Below are 19257 nucleotides of genomic sequence, written 5' to 3'. Positions count from 1 at the left end.
TGGCTTAAATTTTATATAATTTTAATTTCAAAAATATATTTTATGGAGCATCACAGCATTTTTTTTTAATATAGTTTGTCCAAAAAATATGTAGATGGATTCAATTATTTTTCTTGGACCTTTGTGTGTGTGTGTGTGTGTGTGTGTGTGTGTGTGTGTGTGTGTGTGTGTGTGTGCATGTGCGTGTAATGACCTGGATTCCCATCCATGGTAAATTCCTGCATGATGTCCAGTGTTCCTTAGATTATAACCCTAGTAATAATGAAACAGTTATTCAAGATACACAAAGCAAGTTCTTGAGGATTTTCAAAAAAATAGTCAATTTTAGATTTTACCTTGAAACAATTAGAAAACAAAAGTGAAATGATGTGATTTAAATCATAACAATTTTTTGTCCCGTGTCAGAGATAAATATTCGTTCAGCCACGTATTTGTGGGAGGTTTTGGTTAGAATGTGAGCTGCCAAATTCTTCCAAAAATACCCTTAAAAAAAAACATCACTGCAACTTTAATGTTCCTAGAAGCCAAGCTAGGGGTTGGGACGTGACCATTCTCATTGTTTCAGTTCCCGCTTTCCTCCCACCTCCCAAAAATGTGTAGGTGGATAAAAATTGCTCCTGGGAATGATCGTGGGTGTGCTTGGTACCCCCGTGATGGCCTGGCTTTCCATCTGCACTGAATCCCCCTCACGTTTCAGGGTTTCTGAGCTCAAATACAGATCCATCATGACTCTGGCAGACGGCTGCTAAAGATGCACTCATTTTGTCATATGAACAAAAGAAAAAGAAAAAAAAGTTTGTGCAAAGGTCCTAAAGGGGACATGGTGATAGAATAAAATGTGTGTATGCACAGAAGACCGCATACATCACGAAAATGTACTTTTCACACATCACTATAGATAACTATAGGAAATTAAGTGGCACCCAGATAAGGATGGGTTTCCTTTTGAGTCTGGTTCCTCATACCATCTTATACCATCTCAGGGAGTTTTTTTCCCTGTTCCCTCCTTGGAGCCCTTTTGATAGATACTGACCACTGCAGACCAGGAACATCCCACAAGAGCTGCAGTTTGGGAGATGCTCTGACTCAGTCGTCTAGCCATCACAATTTGGCTCTTTTCAATCTCACTCACTTACACTTGCCTATTTTTCTGCTCCGAACACGTCAACTTTGAGGTTGCCTGATATATCCCACCTACTCACAGATGCCATGATGAAGAGATAATCAGTGTTATTCAGTTCACAAGTCATAATGTTATGCCTGGCCTGTGTGTGTGTGTGTGTGTGTGTGTGTGTGTGTGTGTGTGTGTGTGTATATGTATATCTACAGTATATATACATATACATACACACACACAAGTTAGACAACATTGATAGTTCTATCATAGTTTTTGCACATGTAACTATTATTATTATTATTGCAATAATATTATTGTACATAACATTGATAAGTGTCACATCAATGTATTTTAGTTATATATATTAGAAAGGTCTACAAATAAAAAAAATGGATTGAACAGAATTACTTCAGTCACCACCTCCTTAGATGAGAAAAGAAAAGAAATTCGAGATATGGGAGGTGATTGGGTCTGATCGTTCCAGTTCCAGTTCCAGTGTGCGCGCGTGTGTGTGTGTGTGTGTGTGTGTGTGTGTGTGTGTGTGTGTGTGTGTGTGTGTCCAATCCAGTGCGGGATCCTGCCCGGGTTTTGCGCGCGTCCTGGTTTTGGAAACGCAGCTGCTGCAGAGATCCACTCCAGCGGCCCCTGTGCGTTACTGACATCCTGCTGTCGGGAGCGTCGGAGCTTCGGAGCTGCTCCGTGGAGCTGCAAGTTTCACTTCCACGCCGAATCACTCCACTTTCCTCTCGGTCTCCAACAACCATGCTGAGACCGGGCTTCACCTCGACTTCCTCTCTCTCATCTGACTGAGCGCCGACGGGCTTTGCTTACATTCTCTCTCTCTCTCTCTCTCTCTCTCTCTCTCTCTCTCTCTCTCTCTATCCCTCTCTCCGTGTCGCTCTCATTCATACACCCGGGTCTGTACTTTTATTTCCTCCACCTCTCTCGGCGCAAAAACACAGGCTCCTCTTGCGCCCCGACCCTCCCCGCAGCCGTGCGCCTTTTTGGTGATGGAGTGTAGCTGGTGGTCGGGAGCCGCTACGTGAGACGCGTGAAGGCTTTTCATTTCTTTCTTTTTTTGTGTGGTGCTGCACCAAAGCGGACCGCAGTTCAGCGGGTAAGTAAACCTGCTCTGACCGCTGATTTCTCACCACACACACACACACACATACACGCACTGGGCCGTGGAAGAGCGCGCACTCACGCACAGACGCGCGCTCCTGGTCCGTCCGCCGATTTGCTTTCTATAGATATACAGTGTATATGTGTGTATGTGTGTGTGTCAATTTGTGCGCAACAGGGCGCGCGCCCGCGAATGGGTTTGTTCCACGCAATGTGCCCCCGATTTGTGAGACCACTTTCATGTGTTTTTTTTTTTCTTTGGAGTGGGTTTGGAGTGTGTGGAGGTATTCCTGTTTTTTTTTTGGTCCCTTTGTGAAAAGCTATACAGAGGATACATACACGGGGGGCTGCGTTTTAATCCCGACGTCCGTGGATTTCTGCAACAAGAAGAAAGACAGAGAGAAATAAAGAGAGAGAGAGAGAGAGAGAGAGAGAGAGAGAGAGAGAAGCATTTGTAAGGTTGCATTGTGAGTTTTGTTTTGGCTTTTTATTCGGAAAATAAATACGCACCCCACACATCTGCCAGATGTTGTGCCGCCTCGTTGTAACCCGTTAAAATCCCCTTCCCCGTTAAAACCTAATCTCGGTGGGATTAAGGGCGATGAGATTTGAGATTGTGGGCTCGCAAGCATGAAATCAGCCATGCAACTGGGAGAGGAATCCTGGACTAAAGAGATCAGGACACTTTGTATAACTCCTTAGGATTTTTTTTATTTGTGTTTTGTTTTTTTCAGGGTATAAAAACACTCACGTGCCACTGTAAATTTAATGTTAAAATGATAAATAAATGAATGAGCAACCAAATAAATACTAATCGTGATAATGTACTTTGTATCTACTGAGAAATATGATTGGATTTGCTTGCACACACACACACACACACACACACACACACACACACACACACACACACACTGCGGCACAAATGAGATCTTTTTACTGCACATGCATAATTCACCTATGGGTTTAAAGCTTGGCTTGTTGACACACACACACACACACACACACACACACTGATGCCCAATGTGCTCTCTTTCTGTGTGTGTGTGTGTGTGTGTGTGTGTGAGAGAGAGAGAGAGAGAGAGAGAGAGAGACAAGCAAAGTAAATGCGGCTTTAATTGCATAGATTCCGTTGTAAGTGGCAGTAATGAAAGAATAAAGCAAGTTCAACATCTCAAGGCCGACAGGACTCTCGAAACCAAACTTCCAGAAAGCTGAATAGAATAAAAAATATAGTCTGTAATTAATCTTATATATATATATATATATATATATATATATATATATATATATATATATATATATATATATATAGTTTCCTTTGCAGCACCATCCCAAATTTTTTATAAAAGTGCAGGCTTGACTTCTTTCTTCTCTGGGATAAATTTTATTTCATTTTTTTTTTTGCACTAGTAGCTGCTTGTGCAGTAATTAGGCCGGCTGTAGTTCGCACAGTATAGTGGTCTAGCAGCACTCACCGAGTCGTGCTTATTCCCTTATTCCCTCATTCACTTATTCACTTCGCCGCTGTAACAGACAGCCAAAGCCGGAGAGGAATTTTTCAGGAACAAATGCGCCGTTGTTAAAAAGCTTCACCCCCACTTTTACGCGAGGTTGCCAGATCGCCATCGATTAGGTTCAGAATCCACTCATCGATGCACTAGGTCACTCGCCTGGGTCAGGAATGTTTTTTAAACAAACATGCTAAAATGTACAGAGTGAAAAAAAATGCATGAGAACACCCAATCTGGCAACACCAAACACATCCCTGCAGGCCCATTTGGTCCAGTTTGTCATGGCCATCTTTTTTGTCACCTTATAGCACTACACACACAAACACACACACACACACACACACACACACACACACACACACACACACACACAGGGTACAAATGGCCCGTGAATTCACGCAAGTGCGAAATTTCTTAACCATCCCGATTTGCATATGAAAGAAGTTGCACGTCAATAGAACAAAACAAAAAAAAAAGACATTGGTCCACTCCAAAACCCCAATTCCCCTTCTTTTCAAGCTACACCCAGCTACAACATCCAGACTACCTTAATTACATCCCAAATCACATCTCATGCTAATAAAACTCTACGCAATACTGCCCTTCTACTGGGCCTGCATCTTCGCTCATGCGCACTATACCCAATGCTTGGAAATGCTAATATCGTTTTCTTTTATCTTTTTTTTGGGGTTTAATTAGCATATGAAAAAGTCTGCACTTTCAATGGAGGAAGCTCAGGCCTTTCCTGCACCTCCCTACCCCAGCTTAAGTTTCACCAAGGATAGGGCGAAAACCAACCAATGACAGAGAAGCAAAATGTGGTCTATAGTGGTGTTTGGTGTGTGTATATTACACAGTACATTTTTGCGTAATATATTCGTAGGCAGTTGAAATTTCGGTGCTGGAGTGTTTACAGTATTATTTTGAGAAATAGAACCACACAAACACACACAGCGACACTTCCGTACGAAACTGGATGGAATTTGCATTTGCATTGGAAGAAATATTTACGAATGAATACATTGATCATTTAATACATCAATAAATGATAGTAATCTACAAATATTTATGTAGTAGGAATGTAGTAGGCAGAAGAAATGCGTTACATAGGAAAAAAAATACATTAAACCACAATATACTACTACTGTTATTACTATTACTGCTACTGTTTATAATAATAATAATATTTATTTATATATAACATTTAATGCAACAAATGTATAATATAATTATGTCAAAATATTATATTTGGCGCCCCGAAAGCATTCGAATACGTTCATCCTGATTTCAGGTTACCTTCCGAAATATCGTACGAATTTAGTAACGACTTCGTAATACAAAGAACCGTTAATGGCCGGAGATACATCGCAAGTCGGAGAGAAATTTTCAGAAATTGTGTATACACACACACCCCCACACACACACACACACATATATATATATATATATATATATATATATATATATATATATATATATATATATATATATATATATATATATATATATTTAACCTAGTTGATCTGCTTGTTATCCAGCTTGATATTTTCTCCAAGTGAGTTGAAATCTGTCTAGGAAAAGGTGGAAAGGTGTCTAGAAAACTGTCATGCTTTTGCATAAAATATGTTTCTAACACCTTCAGTTAGATTTTATTAGCAGTTTTTTTCCCCCTTCCAAAATCCGGGAACGAAACATCTCTTTCGCTAAACGTCTGTTAATACGTTTCACCTAGCTAAAAATATGAAAACAAATATGGCGTACTCCGCTAACCGGATTTGCACCCTGATCGAAATCCACCAGGTGATGCGTGAAGAGCTCGTTCTTTTTTTTTTTTTTTTTTACATGCGTAACTCCAACACTTTGGACTGAAACGAATAATGTGTTGCATCTTGTTTTTGTAACGAATTCTGCGGTTAATAGAAGTCGATGCGAACACTTTTCACTCCTCAGTGAATTTGCAGGAATCCGAGAAGCACTGGTACGTCCGCGAGGCATTTTTTTTTTAATCAGGGCTCTGTGTCATATTTGACGGAGCACTTAGTCACTCTGAGAGCGGCGTCGGATAAAAAAGAGCTTCTCGCTCGCTCTGTTCAGCCAGTCTGATTTTGCCAGGAGCTTAAAGGGGGGCAATTAGGTGAGTCATTAAAGCTGCTTGGACATTGTTGGGGTTGAGAGTCCAACAGCACACACACACACACACACACAAACACACACACAGAGACACACACGAGAAAAAAACGAGAGAGAGAAGCATGAGGGAATCCTTGCTGTCCCACCTGCCTGCTTCACTCAGTACGACTTTGACAGCTGTCGCTCTGTTTTATGGGCTACATGTGGATGTAACAACAGTGTCGGCAACGTCACATCACTCAAACCCTCCCCTCTATCTCTCTCTATCTCTCTCTCTCTCTCCCTCTCTCTCTTTCATTCTAAAACCATCCTGTACAATGTACAGTGGACGTCAGTTGTGTTTTTTTTTTTCGACCGACCATACTAACAGTCGACTCGCCTTTCCAACCCGGGAGAACGTCCGTCGGAGTCTGGAAAGTCTAATAGGAGCAAATAAGGTTGGAATGGAGCTTAAAACGTATTGATTTTCTATTCTTTTTTTTTTTTTTTCTCTGCCTAGTAGACACAACATGTAATGCAAGTCATCGTAAGAACTGGGAAAGTCAGACGATAGAGGCTCGCAGAGCTCGGGAGACTTTCTCGACATGTCTGCTTTGATTTTTAGGAACTTGAACGCAAATTGGGAATCTTTCCTCCTTTCTTTATTTACGTCTCATTTTTAGTTATACAGATTAAAGGTGCGATTAGTAATTTTTTTTAAGTAAGTAAAATTTTTTCTCTTTTTTGATATTTGGTGTAGGCAGTTGCATTAAGGAAACTCTTTAAAGAAAAAATTATCCTGGTCTCTGTTTTCAGAAACAAGGAAACATGAATGATGTGGACCTCCAGCTTTCAGCCAATCACAGCAAAAGGCGTCAATTTGCTTCGATTGTGTTCTATTACTGTCCCAATCATGTTTTGATTGGGTCCATGTTTTCTGTCCTGAGACGGTAATTCATTTGTCTACGTACACTCTGCTTCATAGTTTCTGTTATGTTCCAAGCTTGTCCTTGTCTTTACGTTCTTCGTTTTGTAGTTTCCCAGTTACGAGCGCGTTCCCCGTCTCACCAAATTCTACGTTTAATGCCGTTTGCGAAAAGATCGTTCAGGTGTTTCTGCGTCGGAATTGCTGACTGCACCTTTAACAATAGGACACTAGGAGAATGAGGAGAATGGTGGCTGTTTTTAGACTAAACATTGTGAGTGCAAGGCCATTGTGGAAATATCGTATAAACAATAAGGCGAAAATAAAAAAGCGCTCGACAAAATCTCAGGGAAAATGTTGCATCATGGGCCGATCCCGAGCAGCGAACACGCGCATTTTGCTCAGGAAACTAGAAGCGTGTGGGCGGCCGTGTGAGTTGTAGTCAGCAGTTTTTTTTTCTCTCTCTCTCTCTTTCTCTCCTCGCGTTGTTTTTCGGCTCCTCAGCGAGCTCATGCTGGGCGAGCGACTACTGGCATTAAAGCACAAAGCTGCGAATTTGGCCACAGAAAATGGAACCGCAGCTGCCTGTTTATCACGGACATTTTTGAGAAGAGATTAAAAAGCGGAATAAAAAACCCATCCTCATCCATATATTACACCGCTGAAATTCACAAAGCTCACAAGTCCATCGTGAGTTCTCGGAGACTGGGTTACGTAAGAGACGTGGTTAAGAGCGCACCATCAGGATGGTGTTAATGTGACGTATCTTAGGGAAATAGCGCTGAGGAATTTTCTTTCCCCGGGATCGATTACCATGGAAACGCCTCATGAAAATTCGCCCCGCGTGCGTGTTTGGTTTCTCTTAAGGGAAATGTTATAGATGCAGATAATGAGCAGAATCTTCGTGTCACGGTGTTGTGGCAGTCCGTGGCACTGTCACGCGTCATGCAGGCTGAAGTAAAGTGTCTGGAAGTATGAAGTGCCTTTTTGACAGCGAATATGAAGGAAACGGGGAAAAAACATCTCCATATGAGCTTGAGTTTTTTTTCGGAGAGGTTCTTTGAGGTTTTATGCCTTTCTCACTCACACACTTTCACACACACACATATACACACACATATTTACACACAAAAAAGTTACACCTGGTAATTTTAGTTTTCCATAAAAGATGCACCTTTGCATTCTGAAATACTTCAGAAAGATGTCTCCAAACATCTCCACAGACCTCTGATACACCAGGAGGATGAAGAAATTATGGCTTTTATTTATGAATATTCAAGTAAATATTATTTTGTAAAATGATTGCAAACCAAAAGAGAAATATATATATATATTATTGAAACATAGATAATGTATGTTGATTTATGTTAAAAAAATTCAGTGTTCGCTTTGGGAAATTGTTTTGTGATACGCAAGTTGTAAAATAGGACAATATAATGCTAAGTGCTGAGGTAAAAAAGTTAAATAAGATGCTGGTAATTCATAAAAACAAACAAACAAACAAAAACTTACCACTAATGTGTATGTGTACTTATTTTATTGGAAAAAAAATCTCAAGTTATTAAAGAAGTGCATGTGTAAAATAATCTAATGCTAAATTCAATATAAAATCAACTGTAATTCATTCATTGACAAATTTTTATTAAATCTAAACATTTACATTCTTTTCAAAAATAGGACATTATTTTATATGAGGAAACAAAATGTCAAATATCGAATGTAATATTGAGCCTTTGTAACGCAACGTGTTTCGATTTTTCTTTTTGAAATATGAAAGTGTTACGAAGAAAAGTATATATAATGTTAGAGTAAATCATAAAACAGAGTCACTACAGTAAAACTAAAATAGACGAAACAGACCTTGGAATGCTACGTAAAAGAAAACAAACTAAATTTAGATCGTTTTTTTTAAATACAACGCATGTGTGTAGGGTGTCAAGTAATATAATGGCAAGTAAAAAAAAAAAAAAAAAAAAAAAAAAATTCAAATGAAAAAATTAAAGAAAGAAAAAAAAAGAATCTGAGGTAAAAAAAAAACATTGTAAATTTTTTTTCTCTATTTATGTAAAATAAAGCATCTATGTATACGGTATAAAGAAATAAGTTAGATGAAGATAATGCTTGTTTATTAAAAACATTACAAATTTTATAATTAATTAAGCATATTTCAACGTACGTTGTAAAATTGTCTTTTACAACTTTTAAAGCTAGGTATTTATAATGTATTTATAATGTGAAAGATGCAAAACAGGACAATAAAATATTGTATTAAAAAATATTTTTTGTAATATAGTGCATATTTAAGTATGTTGTATATCTAATCATTGTTAAAATGTGAAAAAAATAAATCTAAGGTTAAATGTGAAAGTTGAATTTATTTAAAATGATGTAATACAATGCTATGTTATATAAGAAAAAAATTATTTATAAAAAAAATATATTTAATTGTACACTTAAGTGTAGGGGCTAAACAGGACAATAAAATGTTGCATTAAATAATATATTTATAAAAAACCCTCAAAAATTCTCAGAAAATGTGTTCAAATTTGTAACACAGCATAATTAAAGATAGAATGTAAATTACATTTACATTAAATAATAAAAAAACTAAGACTATCTTTGTAAGTATCGTAAAACGAGCTAAACCTCAATTATCCTGAAAGTGTCTAAAGAAAATCTCATTGTAACAGCAGTATAAATGGGTGCATGTGTGTGTTGGACGTTAGACACAATATAAGTCTGGGTTCGGTCGCATGATCAGTCCCCTCTCGGATTTTTCGAGGAAAGAGAAAGGACTGAAACCCTTCCCTGTTGGAGGTGTCAGTGTTGAGTGATGGATAGCGGGACATCTTTTTACTTCCTCATTAACCCGTGCGTGTCCACACGGCACTCCCCGGCTGGAGCCCGAATCAGGCCTTGATGGATGGCCAGGGGTCTTACTGCTTCATAAATAAGGGGATTAGCGTGAGTCGTCTCTGCTGGACCCTGGGCTCCTTCAGCACGACAAATGGCTACGATTAGCATAGAGAGAGAGAGAGAGAGAGAGAGAGAGAGAGAGAGAGGATAGGGAGACTGCGGGATCTTCAGAGGCCTGGGTGATAATATACTCCAGGCCTCTACGGAGGGGTTTTGTTTTCGCACCACTTTTCAACCAGCGGTGCGTGCATGGGAGCGAGCACGCACACACTTACACACACACACACACACACACACACACACACACACACACACACACACACACAATCAGAGACTGGTAAGCCATGTCAGCAAACTGCCTGAAATACCATTAAGGCACATATATAGGAAGCTATTATGTGTAATTGATATGTCACTACATGATTTTCATCAATATTCTGAGATCAGATCTGTGGTTTGGAGCTTCGAGCAGCCTGACGAGCCAACGTGTGTGTGTGTGTGTGTGTGTGTGTGTGCGTGTGCAATTGTGCGCTCTTCATTCCTGTCATGCCGGCAACAGAAAGACATTAGCCATCTGGCTAAAATGAATATGTTGTACATATGAAAATGTTTGGAATATTTGGAAAAAAAAAATGTTTGTACAATGTACAAAGTACGATGTTGAAATGAAATACAATTAAAAGTAATAAAGCAGGGATTTAATTATAAGCTTGTTTTCTTACAATGTTAATGATACCGACCCTAAACTAGAAAAATAGCCTGGTTTTTATTTTTTATTTTTATTTAAAAAAGTACGGCGTTCATCATTTCATAGATTTTTACCAAGGTTACATTTCTAGAGGTGCACGGTGATTGATTTGAAAGTTGGTTTGAAGTAGAAAATATGGATTTGGTTACTATTGTCTAAAAAAACAAACAAACAAAAAAGCAATATCGCATGTATCATATGAACCAGGTTGGGTAAACTCTGAAAAAAAAAGTCTGTCAGTATGACAGAAGTGTGTACAATGACCAAGCATGAAACAGAAAAAGGTGGTTTCACTACCTGTCAATGTTCATTCATCTAGGATTATCACTCCCACCTTGTGTACACACACCTGCATCAGGACCCCTCTTCTCCCCACCCCCTTTAAACACTACAACGGCTTTTAGACGTCTGTTTCTCTCTACTTTACTTCTGATTCCTTTCTGATTAAGAAGATAAGGTGTATCAGCTGCTTTTTCGACACCTCGTACAGTCGCGGTTCCTTAATCTGACTTCCGCGGCAAAGCACTGAGCGGATAATGAGGATTAAGGAAATAATTAAGACCACTTCTTCCACTCGCTGACTGTATGGAAACGCGCATTTGCATCCCTTTCCATCATAAAGACGCCACCCGGGGTAATAATTAGAACTGCTAATTAGATTATTTTTTTATAGGTAGATCATTGTCTGTAAAGACGCCCGTGAAACAGCATTAACGGACGGCTGGAGAGCTTTACATGGGGTTTGATTACACCCCTGTGTAGCAGACTGAGAGGCTAATCCCTCGCAGGCGAACGCTGCTCGCCTCGGCGATCCTGAGGTACCCAACGCCTCTTTATGAATCATCATTTTAAATAAGAGCTTGCAAGAGAGTAGGATTAAGATCTTCTCTCTCTCTCTCTCTCTCTCTCTCTCTCTTTCTTTATATATATATATATATATATATATATATATATATATATATATATATATATATATATAATAAGAATAGCCTTTATTTGTTACATATACATTACAGCACTGTGAAGCTCATTCTCTGCATATCCCAGCTTGCTCAGAGGCTGAGAGTCAGAGCGCAGGGTCGGCCATGATAGAGCGCCCCTGGAGCACAGAGGGTTAAGGGCCTTGTTTAAGGGCCCAAGAGTGGCAGCTTGGCGATACCAGTTCTTGAACCCCTGACCTTCCAATCAGTAACCCAGCACCTTAACCACTGAGCTACCACTCCCCTATATATATATGATCCTTTCTCTGGATATTTATAGACCAATCATGGAGTTTTTTGGAAAGTTAATTCTTCTGTAATAATAATAATAAGAAGAAGAAGAATATATATGAGGGACTGGTGCAAGAGTGGTGCAGAATTCATTAGTAGATCCAAGGCAGCACTTGGTTGTGATAAGGCTGCGATCCTTTTTTGCGCATGTTGTAGTGCATGTTATGTAGCTGGATAGCTTTCGCTTGAAATAATAAATGCATAGAGATGTACGCCAATGTCTGTAGACTAATAAGCGACTAAAAGTTAGTTGAATTTAGAGTATTTGAAATGTTTTAATTACAATTGAATGCTAAACGAATCCTATTTTTTCCTACGATAAAAGAAAAAAGCTTGTAAATTGTATTGTGAAACACAATTACGATTTAAAGTACAAAAGTACAAATTACAAATCGGGTTTTGGCACAATTGGCTATTCATGCAGTTAAATGTAACCTTTCATATATGTATAGGTTTTATTTTTCAGACAAATTCACCACAGGGAAGTTTTAATTCAAGTAGATTTTCTTTGTATATATGTTTGACATAAGTCAGTTTGTAAGATTAGGATTAGGACCTGGATTTCTTTTTTTTATTGTATTCCACCACATCATTGTGAGGTAAAAGTTTCAGTGTGATGCCTTGGTCCTGTGGTTTAATTCTTGACTAAACTATATTATACACACAAAATCTGCTTGTCCTGTTTGCCTTGCAACACCTGTCTTACATGCAAGAACAAATATTATAACCGCGCAGGCTGCATGTTCATCGATAGCACTCGCTAATCCTCAGGGAAGCTAAAAACCGTCGCGCTCTTTGTCTGAGTATCTCAGCAAGCCGAGGCTCACGTCCTCTTGTGGTAGATTGGCTTGCTACACGCATGTCTTGAGTGTACGGGCGCTTCGCTCTCGAGCAGGGGAGCCATTAGCGATGGAAAAAAGCTTGGCCTTTTAACGAGCTAGATAACGTCGGGCCTGTTGTTCGCCAGCCAGCTGTTTTTAGCGGAGGCTCTCTCTGAGCCCTGTGGATAATGTGTCAGTCGGGATGGAGTGGTGATAGATATCGGGTGGTTAAGGGACGCTCGCCGAGTCCCAGAGGAGCATTGATCGCCTCTATAACTCACGCTCACCATGATGTATGCACTTCGGTGTGCGTTCAGCGACGGGTGAGGGCCGTGGCAGGTCCTTGAATGGTCCTTGGATCTCACTGTACCTCGAAAAGCTTTATTCATATGATTTGTATATTGCGGGCCGGCTATAAAGTCTACCGTAATAGAAGGCACCATAGGGGCTGTATTTGAGTGTTGCAGCTCCTTCTATATAGCGCCGTAAAGCTAGAGCTTTATCACGACTGAGAACAGCATCCTGAGAGGCAAGACTCGAAGCAGTAAGCCTTCTTTTATTGTGGCAGTAATGCACTGAGAACACTGATACGTTCAGTGCGAACGCCCACAACCATCAGGACGCCTGTGATGTAAACCGCAGTGCCTGCTAACTTTCAGTTTTTTTTGATCTCGTCTCAAAGATTGTCAAATGTGGACGTTTAGTAGGCAGGCTTTAACCACATGAGCAATTGTGGCTTTGTGTATGTGTGTGGCGTCGGATTTTCCCAGGCAGCGCCAAACGTTGGCATTAGATGCTTAAGCGCCCAGGGGCAAATACCAAGCAGGTCTGAGTCACCTTTAAGATTCCTTGCAATGCGGTGTATATTTATATAAAACCAGGAGTGCAAATTTCCCCTATTACTGTTTGCAAACGATTGTTTTGCTTTTTGTGTGTCAAAAGGCCAACCCGTCATCCAATCCACTCAAAATCTTTACACTATAATGTCAGGTCAGGTTGAGTTTCCTATTCTGAGACAATTTTTATATCAGGCCCTCACTGACACTCACATTTGCGTGTTTCGGTACAATTCGGAAATACATGCAAGGATGCATTTTATGTTCGCTTCTCTGAGGGGATTGGCTGATAACTCAAATAAGATCTTGTTGAAATATTATGTTGCAGGAAAACCGCAATGCCTCAATTGCAAATTCACCCGTCTTCTTTTCTTGATTGGCGCTGATTGGCTCGGTTTCCGAAAGGGCCGGTGATGGGGTGGGGAATACGGCGGTTGTCTGAGCACAAAGGCTGTGTCAGTGAGCCTGCTGCTGATCGCCTGGGCAAAAAGTTGTATCCTGAATGATGTTTGGCAAGAGGGATTATGATTGCTGATTGCTGTGGGTTTTAATTATGGAAATTGCAAGATGCTCTTTGCATCTCCACATGGCTAAGTCTTAAACATTCTCAAGGGAGCGAGCCATTATTTCGCTAATAGCCAAAGTCATAAAAACGGCAAGGAGAGTTTTTTTTTCCCTTTTCCCCCCTTTAAATAATGCACTCCAATTAGATGAAGTACATTTTGCTCAGTCAGGAAGGTAAACAGCGACATGGCTTCTGCTTGGAATGTTATTAATGCGTGTTAAAAGCAGCGGCTACTGCTGCGTGTTTACACTTCGGCAACACTTAATTCCCTCTCCTTTATCAGCGCAACGCCAGACCAAGCAACATCACAATCTCGTATTTATTTATTTGCATTATGCGTTTTCTTGCGCCGAGGAACAGACTGCTCGGCACCGTCTAGCAGTCGAACGCCTAAGACAGGGCAGAGAAGACGTTATGATAAGGTGCCATGTTGGTGCAACGTGGGGTTAAGAGTTTTTGTTCAGGGCCACAGCAGCTATAGATGAAGGGAAAGGAAAAGACAGGGGAAGCTGTAGGAGTAAATCAAGGTCGGAGCGTTCTGGCACTTCATTTATCCAGGCCTAGTCCTGAGTCAACACACTGCTCTATGGCCTTATTATGGAGCTTTCGGGAAGCCGAGTGACGCGCGGGAGCTGAAATTGCAGCTTTGAAGTTCGTTTCCTTGCGAAATGAACGAAGTTCAGAAAGTTCGGATATTATTTATAATCTATAATTCCGTTAAAGAAATACTCAAAGATTATACGGCAAGGGACCTATATTGAGAAATAGTTTGTGCACGTCCGTTGGATAACTGAGAACTAGAATTTTTTAATGTAAATTTTAAGTAGATTTTGTATTCAAATGTGCTTGGATACCTGACCAGATGAAAATCTCACACAGAGAAAGAATTCATTATATATTTTGTTTCATTGTAATCCATAGTACACACGGTATTGTATTATTATTATTATTCTTTTTTTGATAAACTGTGTTTGCTACATGGGGTCACAATAAAGTACATAGAATAGTTTACATAAAGTACATAGTTTAGTGTACATAAAGTACATAGCAGTGTACATAAAGTACACATTACAGTGTACATGACGTACATAGTATAGTGTACATAAAGTACATAGCAGTGTACATGACGTACATAGTATTGTGTACATAAAGTACATAGCAGTGTACATAAAGTAAACATTACAGTGTACATAAAGTATATTACAGTATAGTGTACATAAGTACCTAGCTCAGTGTACATAAGATACAATGTCCAGTGTACATAAAGTAAACATTACAGTGTACATAAAGTATATTACAGTATAGTGTACATAAGTACCTAGCTCAGTGTACATAAGATACAATGTCCAGTGTACATAAAGTACATAGCAGTGTACATAAAGTCCATAGTACAGTGTACATAAGTACATAGTGCAGTGTACATAAGTACATAAGTACATAGTGCAGTGTACATAAGTACATAAGTACATAGTGCAGTGTACATAAATTACATAGCGCAGTGTACATAAAGTACATAGTAGTGTACATAAATTACATAGTAGTGTACATAAATTACATAGCGCAGTGTACATAAAGTACACAGTATAGTGTTCATAAAGTACATAGTTGTGTTCATAAATTACACAGTGCAGTGTACATAAAGTTCATATTACAGTGTACATAAAGTTCATATTACAGTGTACATAAAGTACATAGTACAGTGTTCATAAAGTACATAGTAGTGTTCATAAATTACATAGTAGTGTACATAAATTACATAGCGCAGTGTACATAAAGTTCATATTACAGTGTACATAAAGTACATAGTACAGTGTACATAAAGTACATAGTGCAGTGTACATAAATTACATAACGCAGTGTACATAAAGTACACAGTATTGTTCATAAATTACATAGTACAGTGTACATAAAGTCCATATTACAGTGTACATAAAGTACATAGTAGTGTTCATAAATGACATATTACAGTGTACATAAAGTATATATTACAGTGTACATAAAGTATATAGTACAGTGTACATAAAGTACATACACAGTAGTGTACATGAGGTGCATAGTGTAGACCACTATGTACTGCATAATTTTGCCACTAGAATTTCACCATTCAAAATTCAGAAACATGAAGTTCTCAAGATAAGTATGATTGATGTTTTGCTTCTGAAACTGCCATTAACAGTGTCAGACTGAACTGGATTAAGAGAAGAGCAAAGACAGTGTGAGTAGAGACAGAACACTGCTGGAAATTTAAGTGGTGCTGCGCATAGCGTATGTGTGTTATATAAGTCTTATTCCTGAGCAAAAAGAGGCAGTCTCCTTGTTTACCAGACATTCACTTCTGGAAAGCTTCGGGCCGATCCGATTCCTACAATGCTGCAAGCACAGATAGAGACACTTTGCTATGCGAGGTATATTTTACAGAAGCCAGAGCAGCCTAAGAAATGATGTTTCGGGAAGAAAAGACAGCACCCCATTTTGAAATCTGTTTGTGAAAAATCACCTTGCTGATTTCTTTCTGGTGCATGCTTGTATCTTCAGTCTTGCAGATATGAGGGTGGCTTTGTAAGACTTAGAATAGGTACCTGGGAGCATCGCCAAGATGGCCGCCGAGTGAACAGACTTGACTACATACAAGTTCTTTTTTTTCTACAAAAATTCAAAATCTTGCATGTTTTCCCAATGGGCCCGGAGTGAATCAACTATTACACCAGCTCTAGATTAAAATGCCTGTTTTATTTGTATTTTTCAAAAGAAATTAACATCATGCAATTTTTTTAATAATCCCAAATGAGAATGAACCCTTTCAGTATTCCCTTTGTGCACGACTATGATTTTCACCACCCTTCCTGCTGTGGCACTTGTTCCACACAAGGGAAACCGCTATGCTCGAGTTTGCAGAGGGATTTATCGTCAAATATTAGTCGAGTGTCCTGGGCCGCAGTCAGTGGTGTGTGTTTGGTAAAGAGCAGCATGCTACATAATTGCCGAGCACATAAAAATGTCATTGCTTTGCATTAGTAAGCATGAAAAAAGCTCTTGAATCAGTGCTTGCAGGTGGGAACGGAGATAGTGGCGAGGTTTAATTTCACTCCGCAACGCTGTGTCTCGAGTTCAAAGACCTTTAGTCAGACATTTTAATTACTTTGGAATCGGTCCTAATTGATCTTGGCTTTAGATGGACTTCTCATACTTCCACTTCTTTTGCTTGGTGTTGCTTTTCTCCCAGTGGAGACGAGCGCCACGGTTCGCTAATATACTCTTCTCCTTTCTTTCGTTTACTTTCTTTTCATGTCAAGGCTGACTTAAACTTGGAATAAAAGTGCAAATGGTGTGTAATGTGTGGGCGAGCTAACGATAGGTTTTTAAAACCATCCTCTACGGACAACAATTTGTTCATATTATACTGTTCCGTTCCTCTTTTTAGTTACCGCACAGTCTTTATGGTACCCTATATTTTTTGTCTTGCTGCACTGCCGTGTATTTGCACTTTATGTAGCCCTGTGTAATGCCGTTATCACATTATGTTCTGCAGAATGGTTTTGAACAAATTACATATTTCAATGTTTTCAAGATATTTACACACATCACGATCTTGATTTGAAGCATTTAGAATGACGATATGCAATAAGTTTCACAATGTATGGGGCAAACCACCATTTAAATAGTGGAATTGCATTTTTAAGATACTAAAAAAAAAAAAATACTGAGAGGATGTGCACAAATAGTCGTCAAGTCAATCTTACAATGACAATAGCGATATAACAAAATTGTTCATTTGAACATTTGATCTACTTGCGAACTACCATGCACCAGCAGCCAAATACGTATATACTGTTTAGTTTATACAGTATGGTACCGTAAATTGCTTTGTTTTTGCCAAATTATGTACTACACGTTGTTAAATTATTAACAGATTATACTACTCCTTACTGATCAAAGTTCTTTAAAACTCCTGGGGAGGCTAGTTCATGTCTCGGCTTAATATTTTCAACTTATGATGGGCTCATCGGAACGCATCTCCCCCATTCAAAAACAGAGGAATGTAGGTGGCATTGTGCATTTTTTTTCTGGATTTATTCTGAGCTTGGGTTATTGTTTCTGCATCCTCACAATGTCCATGTGGGTCTCCTCTGGGGTTCCCCAGTTCCCTCCCAATTCTTGGAAACATGCTATTGGCCACTTTAAATTACTTTAAAGTCAGTATTAGCGGAATGATTGTGCATGTTCGTCTCGTAAAATAGGCTTCACCACAACCCTGACTAGGCTATAGTGGTTAGTACACAAATGCGAGATGTTTCCGGTGTCACACTGTAATTTATTGCAATATCAATATTATACGATCGTATCGCTCAGCCCTGGACGAAACATTAAACGTTTACCTGTTTACGAATAACTGTTTAAAATAGCTTGTAGATCTTTATATTGTTCCGGAGCGGGACTGGACCAGCCAGCGAATGTGACAGCATCCCATTTATAAACTCGAAAGAACAATGGGGACTAACTAGTCTAAAACCTCTTTATACACAGGCAATCTATTTCTAATTTTATACAATAGCCCATTACATTCATCATGCGCTACAATACCTGTCACATCCCGCCAAGGCCTGAAATGCCATGGAGGCTTACGACTCACTAAAGTTTCATTATAACGACACCTTATAAAGTAGACAGGGGAGAATTTGCACGTTATATCAATCGTACTCACTTTTAACTCCGAATCACCCCATTATTTCCTACACACTCTATAATTTTTTTATTTTTTTGCAAACTGCTTTTTGGTCACGTTGCTAGGTTTATTGCCATCCAGAGAATGCTTTAACACTCCAGTCGGTCGCTATGCTAAAAATTTCCTTTAGCAGTCAGATAATGCTCAACCCCAACTTTAAATTATTGAAGGACTTGTACTTGCGAGAGGAGGACAGGGGTGCACTTTTAACTCTCTTCACCGTCGTGTCTTTCTGTCCGGTAACTAAGAGACGCTACACAAACATCAGAAGGAATGATGTGCTGAGAAGGGAAAAGGAGTGCAGCGGAGCAGAGTAGGGGATTGAGGGGTGGGGGTGTTGAATGTGGAGGAAATGAAAAGAAAATCTGGCTGACGAGTGGCCTGGCGAAGCTGTGAACCGCTCACAGGCACCCCTGCGAGTGTGTATGTTTTTCTCTGTATGTATTTTATGGTGCATGAAGCACTGCTTGCTGGTTTCTGTCTTCTTCTTCTCTTTTCTTCCTGTCTCTAAAGTGTGTCATTCATATTTCAGCTAATGAGCACAAACAATCTCAGGGCTCTCCGTCGAACAGCCCGCGAGAAGTAAAAAA

The 19257-nt window shown here is 39.4% G+C and overlaps 1 protein-coding gene across 13 annotated transcripts in view; it reads left to right on the top strand.

The window, feature by feature from the left end:
• Nucleotides 1-1693: 1693 nt before the first annotated feature.
• LOC124387128 (adhesion G protein-coupled receptor L2-like) overlaps nt 1694-19257 on the top strand; it is a 139568-nt gene continuing 122004 nt past the window's right edge. For 3 of the 13 annotated variants that reach the window (XM_046851264.1, XM_046851265.1, XM_046851266.1), the window contains exon 1: nt 1694-2234. The gene's annotated coding sequence lies outside the window, so the exon portion shown is untranslated. The remainder of the gene's footprint in view (nt 2235-19257) is intronic. The other 10 variants (XM_046851258.1, XM_046851260.1, XM_046851259.1 and 7 more) reach the window with 8 other exon arrangements.

The sequence above is a fragment of the Silurus meridionalis genome, chromosome 6 (assembly GCF_014805685.1).
Source record: "Silurus meridionalis isolate SWU-2019-XX chromosome 6, ASM1480568v1, whole genome shotgun sequence".
In the NCBI taxonomy this organism is placed as follows: domain Eukaryota; kingdom Metazoa; phylum Chordata; class Actinopteri; order Siluriformes; family Siluridae; genus Silurus; species Silurus meridionalis.
The sequence above is the reverse complement of the archived record's forward strand: the minus strand, read 5'-3'. Positions and strand labels throughout refer to the sequence as shown.